The 13,492-nt window shown below is 40.9% G+C and overlaps 1 long non-coding RNA gene across 1 annotated transcript in view; it reads left to right on the top strand.

Annotated features, from left to right (window-relative positions):
- The window catches only part of LOC125942426 (uncharacterized), a 65,125-nt gene extending 56,200 nt beyond the window's left edge, over nt 1-8,925 (top strand). The window contains exons 3-4 of the long non-coding RNA XR_007465099.1: nt 2,855-3,119; nt 8,825-8,925. This is a non-coding gene — a long non-coding RNA (uncharacterized LOC125942426). The remainder of the gene's footprint in view (nt 1-2,854; nt 3,120-8,824) is intronic.
- Nucleotides 8,926-13,492: the final 4,567 nt, after the last annotated feature.

Genomic DNA, 13,492 nt, shown 5'->3' with positions numbered 1-13,492 from the left:
TAATCGTAATATTTTTTTTGTGAGAGTCTCATTTCCCCCCCCCCCCCTTATCATGCTGTAATTGTGGTTGCATTATTTATGTGCAAATATTTATGTATAGATGACCACTGCTCCAAGTTCCATTTTATCGCAAAGTAAGCTACGAATACTCAAGGAATTATGTATAGCAAAATACCAAAGTCAAATTGCCGAACACAACCAAGCAGACTCAGTGCACAGTCTCTCACCAGATTGCATTGGTCATGCAAAGGTGCACAGCATACCTCTTTATTACTTGCTGAACAAGCTGTGAGAAAACTGAATATTTATGTAGCTTCAATTAAGTGCTATCAGCCATTACTTCTGCCCTCGGCAATTGTGGACTATTATCACGACATTTCTTTTTCTAACTCATTTTGCTTAATATAGAGGGATTACTGCCTGTGTTCATAGGGAATAAATCACATGGGCAACCAAACGCCAAGAATGTATAAACTTGGAACATTGATTGTGCAGTTTGATGGTTCAGAATAAGTAGAAATACAGCATAAAAACTTAACTTTTACTTGAAACAACAATAGAGCATACAGTAACCATACTTGCCTGCTGTAGCCCCTGTGCCAAGTAAATTTCAATTCTGCTTTTTGCATCCTATCAGAGCGCTGGTAACATGTTTCACATTTCTGTCAGCCAACTAACCTGTCTTGTAACAGTAAAAACGTGCCAACTATATTTTTTAACAACATGCTAGAATATGCAGGCAGTTCGCTTAGAAAACTAAAGCCATAGAATTAATACAGTGATGCGACTTTCGGTTTGCATGTCACAGGTTGAGAAAAGTAAGGTGGGAGCTGTTTCCAATGTTCCGACTAGATAGCAAAGCTAGTATAAAAGGTAGCACACCACTGAGCTCTACTATGGGGGGCTGGATAGCGCATTGAGCGCCTTCGACTGAAGCCAACCTTGTCCCAGGAGTTGGTACTTCATGACTTTGCTGTGGCATTTCACCTGCACAGGAGTGCGGCATTTCTTCTGCTATAATGCTTGCGCTTTGTGCCGCAAGCTACCGAAGCAGTCCAGAGAAGTATTTCGAGAAGACGTCCAGAATTTTTCATCACAGCACTGACAGCATCGCTAACATGAGTGGCGCGTGCTGAAAACACTTGTCAATCAGAAAATGCTTTCTGTAAGAAAAACTTATCACGTACGGATTCAGAACATCGTAACAGCTCTCACCAGACATGTGGAGACATCGCCTAGATGTGGAAAACCACGAAGAAAAATTTTTATGGCAGCAATATTGTGCAACGGCACACACTAGTAAGTGCAGCGTATGCCCTACTTTTGGGACAAGCCGCTGCACGACACTGCATTTCCGCTGGCTTCATCTACGCCTGGCTCTGTGGGCAGCGAAGCGGCATCCAGCAAAACATAGTAGAGATCAGTGGTGCACATAGTATTTTATGTCCCCTTTGTCGATGCCAGCTGAACCCACGGTAACTGTTTCCAAAGCAGAAAAACTAAAGGCAAGGGATCTGTACACATTGCATCGTAAAGTGGCTGATGCTTGGGCAAAGCAAATACTGTGCATGGTAGATTTGTGTGAGGCAAGCTAGGAGTCAAAAAGCCTGCTGCATACTAGCAAATGACCAACATATTGTTGCATGTTGAAATTCTTTTTTTATTCCTCATCACTCATTTGTGTAGGGGAGACGGCTCTCACAACTGGAGAAGCCTGGGAAGCATTCAGTACTCCACAAAACCAGTTTCAACGTAAAATGTGTCTGCATCTCATAATTTCATGGCTGCGAGAGTGAGCCCAATGGTAAACACATCTGAGTGTTCATGATGTCATGCATTATCCACTTTATCTGCACGTAATACCTATCCTGACAAAGCTGATATTACCTTTAGAGAAATTGTAGATGTTGTGAGCTTGCATTTCAGAACGCACAACAAGCTTAACACGTACAACACCAGAACAATTTGTTGAGAATTTCGGATCAGGAATCTTCGAAGCACAATTTGTTTAGTGGTGTTAAGATTCTGCTTAAGGTTGTTGATTATTACATTCATATAGTGTTCAAGCATTGCTGTAACAACATTCTTCGCTTGGAGTAGATAGTAAGGGTGTACTCCACATGAGCTGGTGGCATTTTGCTCCATATTCAAAAACTGGTTTCTTCTTCAGTTGAGATTTTCAAGCTTGCATTATTTATTAGCTGTTGTATGTAACCTATCCTAAATGTTTGAATAGTGAACAAAATGTGACCTTTTTGATTGATTTTGTGGATTGTACACCCTTGCTGCAAACAATTTGAGATGCTAACTGTTTCCGCCTTAATGAAAAATAATTGCTTGAAGCAGCCATAGCCACCAATAATACTAGCATGACACGATTATGACAATTGTGATATTGTACTTTGATTTATAATGTTTTTAAACATATGGAGCTCTGCCTGTGGTGTAAATGGGTTCCTGATATCCATTCGTGATGCAAGACTTTGAAGAATAAACTGAAGCAAGAATGTTTACTTACTTTTCAAGAGAAGCTCATGGCAATTTCCTCATGAAAAGTAAAATAACTAGAAATAACTTTACTGAGCTGAGAAGAGTGCTACAATTGTCTCATTCGAATAGTGCCATATACAGAAGCTACAACAAATGTTTACTATTTTGGTTGCATTTGTATATATGGTCTTGTCACGTGTTGCAAGCTGTATTCAGAATGGCCACAGCTCAGTCATGATTGTGGCATTGTGCAATGAAGTACCGCTGGCATCACCCGGAAAGTGTCGCAAAGTTACAAATTTAACTTTAAATGGGTTCTTTTAGGAAAAAGACTTAGCTCAGAAAATTATCCTTTTTTATGCAGCCTGTCGAGACAAGGTTTCTTTACATGGCCATGGCGCTCAAGGAAGAAACCGAGACTGTAGACTGCCAACGTTCATTCCTGTTCCGGCAAAGACGGGCCAGCAGTAACCAGCAGGATTTTACAAAGTGAACTCATCACAGCTTGAGCCACTCCATGCCACAAGCAGTTGCTCCTCGAGCCACCGTGCAAAGGTTCCTTGGGGCACAAGTCCAACTCAGCGCCACAACCTTTCTTCTGCAGTTTTTCTACCTACTTAGCTAACCAGGTGGGTCAAAGATGGCAGAGGGAAAGGGAATCACAGCTTTAAGCATAGAACCTGCTCAAGCTTAATGCAGCTTGAGAGTGAACAGTGAACGAGAAATAGGTAGAGAAAAATAAGACACCTCTTCTCCCTCAGAGAATTGGCAGTGAAAAAAAAACAGCTTATGGAAGGCTTGAATATTGGTCGCAATAATTTGGCATAGGTAGGCTAATGACTATGAATGTTTCTGGCAAAGGTAGTGGTAAGGCTGAATAATCAAGGAGTTTAGATATAGATTAGAAAACAAATTTCATTACCCTACCAGAATTTTAAATCATCCCAATAATTCTTTTGACGGTTTATGCGTGTTGAGCGACAATGCTTCTTGATGCCTGCTTCTTGCTGAGATCATTCTTATGCTGCATAATTCACCTGTTCAAGTTCCATGTTTCTCCCGTCCAAGCAAATTTACATTCATCACAAGAAAACTTATAGATGATTTCCAGAAACTTGCTGATTAAATGAGAGAGCAGCATGCATACCAGGCTTTCTTAGATATGCGTTCAACAGCCTCAGATCTCGTGAATGTTATACATACTCCTGCTGAGCAAGTTCTTGGTATCATCTACAAGGTCATTTCAGAATATGAGTTTGCTTAAGTTGGAGAAACAGTCAATCGAAGACATGTCAAGCGATATCGCTGTCGATCTACATTCCAACTGAAATTAAAGTAAATATAGCACCAAATGCAAGAATTATTGGGATGATGCCATTCTTGCAGTGGAATGAAATCCTTCTTCTAATCTAAATATACAATCCATAATAATTCAGACTACTAAATACTTCCAAAGGGGTTGCGTCGTGAATTATGCATGTTGTATTCCGTATTTTCTTACTATAAGACCCAACGATGCTTAAACAGCAGAGAAAACATTAAGAGCTGAGTACTTAATACTTTATATTGCTCCATAAATCAGTTTCCCTGCCAACATCAGCGTCCCGCGCTAATAATGTTTGGGAGAATGTGTGAAACAAGTCACCTGACCCATAGGGTAGTGCTGTTCACTTTGTTTGTAAATGAAGGTCATACTGTACATGTGTGTGATAGCCATACGTGTCATTACCTTTAAAAAAAGGAAGCCAAACTGCGAGTCTGCCTAAGTGGAACAGATTCATTACAAAAAAATGTTTTATGCATAAACAAACAAGGACGAAGAAAAGGAGCAACACAAGCACGATTGCGTTCAAACAACTGGTTTTATTTTCGAAGAACCATTTACTTAAGAACCCAGATCGGTGCTATCCAGTCAACACAACACATCAATAGCGTATATAACAACACTTGTGATAAAAATGCCACGGATAAGCGCGACCCGGTTAACATAAAAACCGCAATGCGCATTAAACAAGCACTTAAGATGAAAAGACAGGAGCGAATATAGCAGTGAAACAGAAGGATGACTGATGCATTTTTCCTTTAGTTTTGCAATCCAGTGCGCTTCCACAATTTCTCTCGCGATTTGATTTCGATGCCTAAACAATATGCCGGGGCTTCTAAGTCAAGGTGAGAACGCATGTTCTTGACAAAGCATAGCCGAATGCTTACTAGGGCCAGCTTTCAGACTGGACAAGTGTTCCCTTAGTCTCGTGTTAACGCATTTTGCAGTCTGCACTACGTACACATGACCTCATGTCATTGGATCCTGATACACAACTTTCTTCGCGCAATGAAGAAATTGGTTCTCAGGCGGATTTTTAATACTGCATTCTTTCTTTGCATCACCCTTACTTTCGAACTTACTTTTTAACCTAGAACACACACTTCCTCTTGTTTTTAGCCGAAAGCACCACTTTTACTTCGTAACTCCCAGCCACCTTTTTAAGTCTGTGTGAAAGGCCATGCACATACGGAATCACTGAAACCCTGGAAGCTAGTTCTTTCTGGCTTTGTTTTTTTGTGCATAGTTCTTTATCCTGTTTAAGTTTTTCATAAATCTAGCACATGACGCCAGCATCACAGCGAGCAGGCACCTACCCGGCCTCTCTCAATCGATCAACTTGCTCAAGAAAGGCAATGTTTACTGTGCGGTAACACGACTTCAACAATGCTGACCGGCAACATGAAATGACTATGCCATTCTTCACAAGCCTGGAATTTTTTTGAGGCATAGTTCATTAGCGGTTTTCCAGCTCGGGGCGTGAATGACCAACACACATGTTCTGGTAGAATTTCTAACTTGACATAAAGGAACTTTAGCTTGTTATCTACCGATACTTCCAAAGTAAAAGTCAAGCCTTCAATAGTAGTAGAAGCCTTTGACTCTAGGCAAGGGCTTAAATTTTACTTTGCAAGTACTGGTAGATAAGAAGCTACAGTTTCTTGTTAACAAGCTACATGAACTATGCCTCAAGCCATTCCAGGCTTGTGAAGAATGGCATAGTCATTTCATGTTGCCGGTCAGCATTGTTGAAGTCGTGTTACCGCACAGTAAACATTGCCTTTCTTGAGCAAGTTGATCGGTTGAGAGAGGCCGGGTAGGTGCCTGCTCGCTGTGATGCTGGCGTCATGTGCTAGACTTATGAAAAACTTAAGCAGGATAAGGAACTATGCACAAAAAATTTAAGGCAGAAAGAATTAGCTTTCAAGGTTTCAGTGATTCCATATGTGCATGGCCTTTCACACAGACTTAAAAAGGTGGCTGGGAGTTATGAAGTAAAAGTGGTGTTTTCGGCTAAAAACAAGAGGTAATGTGTGTTCTAGAGTAAAAAGTAAGTTCGAAAGTAAGGGTGATGCAAAGAAAGAATGTAGTATTAAACATCCGCATAAGAACCAATTTCTTGATTGTGCGAAGAATGTTGAGTATCAGGTTTCTATGACATGTGGTCATGTGTACGTAGGGCAGACTGCAAGATGCATTAACACAAGACTAAGGGAACACTTGTCCAGTCTGAAAGGTGGCCCTAGTAAGCATTAGGCCATGCATTGTCAAGAACATGCGTGCTCACCTTGTCTTAGAAGCACCGGCACATTGTTTAGGCAACGAAATCAAACCGCGAGGGAAATTGTGGAAGTGCACTGGATTGCAAAACGAAAGTAAAAATGCATCAGTCATCCTTCTGTTTCATTGCTAGATAAAGAGAATTCGCTCCTGTCATCTTATCTTTAACATAGTTTCATCTTAAGTGCTCGTTTTATGTGCATTGCTGTTTTTATGTTGATGGGGTCGCGCTGATCCGTGGCAATTTTATCACACGTGTTGTTATATGCGCTGTTGATGTGTCCTGTTGATTGGATTGAGCAGATCTCTGGGTTCTTAAGCAAATGGTTCTTCGTCCTTGTTTGTTTGCGCGCAGAAAATTTTTTAATAAAAAGAGTTTTTCAAAACTGTAAGGAGGTTTTTACTGTGTGCAGTTTAAAAAGAGAAAAAAGCTTCACAGCTGTTACTGAATGCACTCTCCAGAGCTTTACACTATGCAGCTGTACTAGTTTACACAGAATACACTTCACCTCTCGTCACGGCCCAGGTGGCTATTCAGGTTTTTCAAAGGTGTTTCATTGTATGGGACGGCACATACAGCATCACTTATTTGCAAGATATTGCATTCCAATTCTGTTATATGAGATAAATTCATTAGAGAGTTTTAAATTGCCCTAAATGTATTACAGCTGTGGACCAGTACATTGGCAGTAGCTTGCAGTAACTATAGCTTGTGGAAATATAATTGCAACTGCCATGTTATGTGTACCTGCTAGTGCACAGGCATCGGCCACAGAAATCTTTAGGGTACACTAGTTTCTTCTATTTTGGAGTACGCATCCTCCACCAGATTAAAATGTGAAGTGGATTGTCATTTGCGGCGTATACTCCTGCGTAAACTTTATAACCATTTCTCCTCATCTGCTCTACAGATCATTGTTGCTACAACTGCAAAAGCAGGGTGCCTGTTTACAGCACCTGTAGAGAGCAAAGTCGGCGAATCTTGAATGAATAATCATATAATTTTAGTATTTTCTAGCAAAGTTAACACTTTGTGTCTTCCACTGTGGTGTTTTTCAAATTCTAAGGTTGGCACATGTGCACAAGGTTTCACTACAGTATGCCATTTTGCAGGAAAAAGTGTATTTGCGCATGCTGTTCTGCTGCACAGAATGTCATGAGTTTTCTTATGTGTCGGTCACCATCTCGCAAACTGCTCCTTTAAGTTGGAAGGCAACATTAATGCGAAGTACATTTAATGTTCGAAAAAAAAGGATGTGCCCTCTGATCCCCTTATTTTCGATGGGGGCGAAATGCGAAAACACCCATCTACTTAGATTTAGGTGGACGTTATAGAATCCCAGGTGGTCCAAATTTCCGGAATCCCCCACTATGGCGTGCGTCATAATCAGATCGTGGTTTTGGCACGTAAAACCCCATAATTTAATTTTTTTGATCTCCTTGTTCTCCTCACTTGATGCCTAGTGTTCTAATAGCATGATCGACACGATGAGCATCAATGTGATGTGCAATTATTGTGTATTGGGGGCCAGGGTACATTCATTTTAGCAGCTTTTTCGGTTGACTTGAATTAGTATTGTAGAATGCTGTTTGCTTCTTTTACTCATTGTTACCAAATATCACTTTTGACTGCGGCAACAAGTATAATGTTGTTTGCTAGCACTCCTGCCAACCGATATAACTTGAAGGCATCTGTGATAAAAAAACAGCTAATGATTTCCCAAGAGCTAAGGTCCAGTGAGACCAATAAATTTTAAGCTAATACCTGTGGATGGTACTGCTGAATGAATGCCCATCCAGTAGGACTGTCCATACCATTTTCTTTCATAAAATTACATTGAAGATTTGAACAGAATCTGAATGTAGACTTGTCTGCAAAGTAATCCGTTTCCTTATCCAAGTAATACAGCTTCAGCAGGAAGACTGAAACTTCAAGTCGTCAGTAGTGGCATGAACATACAGTAAACAGTGCTAAACTTTTCCCTATCTTGCACCTTTTATCATTTCCCGTCCCATTTTTTTCACAGGCTGTTCTTTACTATTTATGGTCATACCCAGTTTAATTTGCTGTCCTTACTTATTTAATATTTGACCAATATCTTTTTTTCTTTATCGGATCTTGATGAAATGTTTATTGAAAACGTACCTTCATTTGCCATTTCCACTGACCTTAACCAGACACATCATGTTACAAAGTTTATTTTGCCTAATTCTTCATAGCTTTTTTTTGCCAAATGTCCAAACAGTTTATTTTAATTCCTTTGTTGATTTCTGGGAAGAATAGGTCTATTAGGTCTACAGATCATTTTCTGTTTTCTGGGAATAAGGTCTACTAGGTCTACAGATCATTTTCTGTTTAGGTCATCCCTACTCATTGTAACAACTTACAGCAGTGCCCCTACACACTCCATCACAATCACTGCGAAACACACCCTTCCTACCTTTATTTTAACACTTTCGTTTCTCTTGACCTACTGTATGCACCAGATGCGGGTAGGGGCGAGTGAGCTATGCACATCCAAAACCGCTGTCAAGGAAAACAGTTGCTGCCCTGATGACACGTATCTGTCGAAATGTTGGCTACAGCAACATCCCTTGTTTTGAAAATGTTGAACCACGTTCATGGTTTTTTAATACTTCAGTTACCGCTTTGTTGTGTTCTGTGATTGTCTTTTGTTGCCACTTCCTTTAGGATGGATATTCACCAATATTATTTGTTTCTCCTAACAGCAGCAAGTTTATCCTTGCAAGGCATGTGGGAACAGCTTTCACCAGGAAACAGTGCAAGACGAGTGGTCGAAGAAAATAAAATTGCTTCTGTGATCTAAAGTACTTGATGAATAAAGTTTTGCACTTATTTGTATATATGTCGTGCAATTCATTCATATCACAAAAAGCAAAGTGTTTGATCTTTTGAGCTATTTCAATGTGTTGGCCAGACAGTTTTCTCCATAGCGACCTGCTGCTTATGCAATGAGCTGCATTCATGACATTTGCATTAAAGGATATGTACTATCGAGGACAAAAATGCCCAGGATGTGCGAGTGTCGACCAAATTGCATCTCTGCACTAACAGCCGCTATCATCTGCATTGCAGACCACTTTCCGAATGCAAATGTTAGCGTGGCTGATCCCAGCAGAAAGTGTACCAATAAAATTTGGTCGTCATTCGCACATTTTGGGCACTTCTGTCCCCGATTGTACATTCTCTAAACAATCAATATGCTCTGTAAAACAATGCATAAAACACCTCTATTTTAACTATTGGACCGTATAGTACAGATCTAGCATACGGAGCCTTTTTATTTCGGAGTACGGAAACACCTGTATGTTAACGGTTGGACCGTACAGTAGAGATTCAGCATACAGAGTCTTTTGTTTTCTGGATACAGAAACACCTGTATTTTAACGGTTGGACCGTATAGTACAAATTCAGCATACGGAGCCTTTCGTTTCCTGGATACGAAAACACCTGTATTTTAACGGTTGGACCGTATACTACAGATTCAATATACAGCGCCTTCCGTTTTCTGAATACGGAAAGCACCTGTACATTAACGGTCGAACCATACGATTCAGCATACAGAGTCTTCCGTTTTCTGAATACATAAGCACTCGTATTTTGTAATACGGTCTCTATTTTTACGGTTGTCCGTTCTACGGAAATGACCGTTCTTTACTTACGGAAAGTGTTCGGTCACAAATTACCAGCAGATTTGCCGTAAAACCAAAGCAATTTTTTTTACAGTGTACTACTCGCTCAAGAAATGCTGTCAAATCGGCTTGAACGGGTGCATGAAAACGCCTTTCCCACCATCTCAACGTCTTGTTCTAAGCATACTGATAGTGAGTGTGAATTCGCTTCCGAAGTATGTGAAAAGCGTTCCCACCTCGCAAATTACCAGATAACCCTAACAGCCGCAACCATCCATGCCCCACCAGCCACGGCGCACTTCTGACAACCGCATCTACTGGGTTTCGCGGGACAAATTATAAGGCAACAAAGCTGCCAACATGGCTAGCCAGACCTCTGTCTTTACTCGATACCTGGAGAACGGAAAACACAAAACTGCCAAGAGGATGGAAGAATCATAGTCGCACTGCAAAAACTGTGGTGTAAATGTCTTATTTTAGGCTTCGTTATTCTCATGTATAGAGCAAATGGTTACTACGCAAGCTGGTAGCCTTAGTTGACACCGGAGTTGGCGGTGCCTCAGCTCCAAGGTGAGAAAGGCTAGAAAGGAAAAAGGAGGGAGCTGCCATATAAATTGGAGGTGTGCTGCGGGGCTTCGAGAGCAGCTTCCCAGTGTGTGAAGTCAGGATCCAACAGATATTTCTATATTTAAGTGCTCCAACCCTACTTGTACGATGATGATAGACAAGAGATGCCACCGTCGTCTTTTAATTGACGCGTTTGCAAGACTGAAGCACTGATAAGGGTGCTTGCTACCGGTAATTATCAATCTGCAGCGCGACGGCCTCAGCCCACGTTCTAGATCGCGAATTTCACGAGTGTCTGTATGCGACACATTGAGGTCACAACAATCAATGCCCATATCAAATCTGTTAGTTCGTAAATACTTCCTATATAAATGATCATTTCGAGTAAAGGATTTTGCAGGATATAGATTTGATGCGAGACGGGCAATGCGCGGAGACTCCCACAACATGACCCACACGACCAAGCATTATAGTCTGATGGATCGACCCGCCGACTTAAGGTGTGAGGCCAAGTGAAAATTGTATTTTTTTTCAAAATGTCGGTTTTTTGTTTTCTGCTTTGTTAGATGACGAACTTATTCTACATCATTTTGCTGAAAAAAGTATCTTCCTACGCTGTTGCTTTCAAAAGATACATAAAAAATGTTAACCCACCCGGCGTCTACGAAACCGAAACTGAAAGTGCCAGTTTTCTGTGGAACAGAAAAAATGCCCTGGTTTGCAGTTATTTGCTGGTTATTTAAGAATCGTATCTCGTAAAAAGTGTAGCAATACCATAATAGCATTTTCAACATTTTATTTATCAATTAAAATAATAAACACCTCACCAGGTGGACGTGCAATCTTTTGCACGTGTTGTTTACGTTATGGAGGCTGCACGCGCGCTAAAGGACAACCGGATCGTGTGATGGATGTGTTTATTCTCTGTCGCTTACTTTTTCTTACTGGCAGCCACAGAATGGGGAAGTTTAGAGCGCAAAGGCGCACAAAATTAAAGTTTGTTGGCAATCAGTACAAGGCGACGGACCTGTGGACGTACAGCAAATACCTGTAATACTGAAAAGCAGGCTAGAAAAAAAAAAGGAAGCCGAGGTGCAACACGAGCAAAATCAGACAAGGGCAAGACCCAAGACAAAACTGGCTACAAATATAGGGGATTTTAGCTCTCCTGATCATCTTATGTAAGCGCTATGCTTTGAAATCTTTTTGTTGATTTTCTCAGAACTCATCTTTTAATGATTTCTTGAAACACAAACATTCATAACTTTTTCCCTAATAAAGATTTTTTTGTGAAACTTGGCACAATTCTTTCTCACGTTATTGAGTGTGCAATGAACCTCAGCAATTAAAATCGTGCCCCAAGTTTTGATATGGAGGCCGTTTACACCAAGGCGCACCCATTGGAAGCACACATGTTTTTGGTTATTTCATCACTATGCTTCGATAATTGATCTGATCTCAATAATTTTGGTTCATTGCACAGATCAAAGCCTCTCCTATATCACTGCCAAAAATTGTGTTTTTTATCGAGTTAAATTAGAGTTATGACTGTTGGCGTGAGACCCACATTTAATGAAATTTTTCAAATAATAAAAATATTGAAAAAATAATGCAAACTTTAAAACGCTCACATGGGCCTAAAAAGTGTGCTTTATGATGTAGACCAATAATTTGTATTGTTTAAACTTTTTAAAACTTTTTTCCCCAGCACGTGGCCTCATACCTTAAGTGGGCTGATGCGGAGTTTGTCAGATATTAACGTTAGCGTGAATGTCACGCTTTTTAATTTTGCACTGAACTCCACGTGGGAACGGCCCGCCGCGCTGCCGCCCTGAACGGCGGCGGTGCTCCTCAGGGCCTTTAATAAAGTTCATTGTATGTCTGTCTGTCTTTTTGTCTATCTGAACTCTGGTGCAGTCATCGACGCGACGGCCAAGTACCCGACTGGCCTACTACAGCTGGCCAATGCCGATCTGGGTGCCTATGACGAGTGCATTGAAACTGTGGTGCGTGACGAACACGGCAACGAGAAGGATAGGGGCCAATACTGCAACGTTCGCGTCTCGATCGCTGATGATCCGGCACTAATTCGGGATGTATTCCCAGCGGTTCTACTCTCCCATCGAAAGGTGAGCTTGCTTTCGTGTGCGCTCCTCTTTATTTTGTAATTATGTTGCAGTATTTTTCCAAAAAGAATGAATTACGCAAAACGCATGAACGCAAGTAGTAGTAATTTGGAAGAAGGCGCTGCACATACTTTTTTGTTAAATGTACCTGTCTTCTAAAATGATCCACAATGAGCCTACAAGTGAAACCTCTATCAGGAGCCAGTGTTTCGAAAACGAGAATAGCGAGTACAGATTCCTTTGTCGAAACGTGCTCTGACCGAGTTTTTTTCTTGTATACCTACGGTTAATCAAATCATGACTGCACCTTCCCGTAAACATGCTGTCGTATTGGTCATATAAAAAAAAAAAACTTTAGAGCTGCCAAGGTTTGGTTTGGCTTCGCCACATGTAAAGAGGTTCTCGAGTGTTAGTCGCTACATAACCCGGTAGTTTATTCTTTTGACGAAAAGAGACCTTATTTTGGTTTTTTGTGCCTTATCTTCAAACTTCACTCAATCAAAAGCCCTTCTTTCACCCATTTGCTTCATTTTTAAGCATGAAAATTCTGCACCTCTCTCGGGAGAAGTCAATGCCGTCTTCACTTTCCGAATCATCACTTTCGGTAGAAAAAGCAATGAGAACACTATCATCGTCATCACTCGAAGAACAAAACTCTAATGCATCGCTTTCACGCTGACTCTCATTATGGGAGTCAAGCAGCGGCTTTCTTTTTTTCTTTTTTGCACGCGTGACTCACGTGCGAGTTGTCATTGGCCGGCGCCATCGCTCTAAATCTGCCAAAAGACGTAATACGTGCGCTTTTCCAAAAACGTGGTCTTTGAGCAGTGACAAAGTGCTGCCATCTACGTGCTCCTCTTGCGCTGGCGAAATGGCTGGCATCTACGTATATTGGAGAACACGAAGGCAATCAACGCAGCCTTCGAGGCGCTGAAAAAGTGTTGAAATGTATGTAGTAAAAGCAAAAAAAGTGAAATTAAGAGTGATTTCAAATGCTGGTACTGCACTCGGTTATGTAGTAAAATAAAAACTATGTGGGCAAACTGAGTTC

This window comes from Dermacentor silvarum, chromosome 1, assembly GCF_013339745.2.
Source record: "Dermacentor silvarum isolate Dsil-2018 chromosome 1, BIME_Dsil_1.4, whole genome shotgun sequence".
NCBI lineage: Eukaryota > Metazoa > Arthropoda > Arachnida > Ixodida > Ixodidae > Dermacentor > Dermacentor silvarum.
Note: the sequence above shows the minus strand (reverse complement) of the source record. Positions and strands in the feature narration are given on the sequence as shown.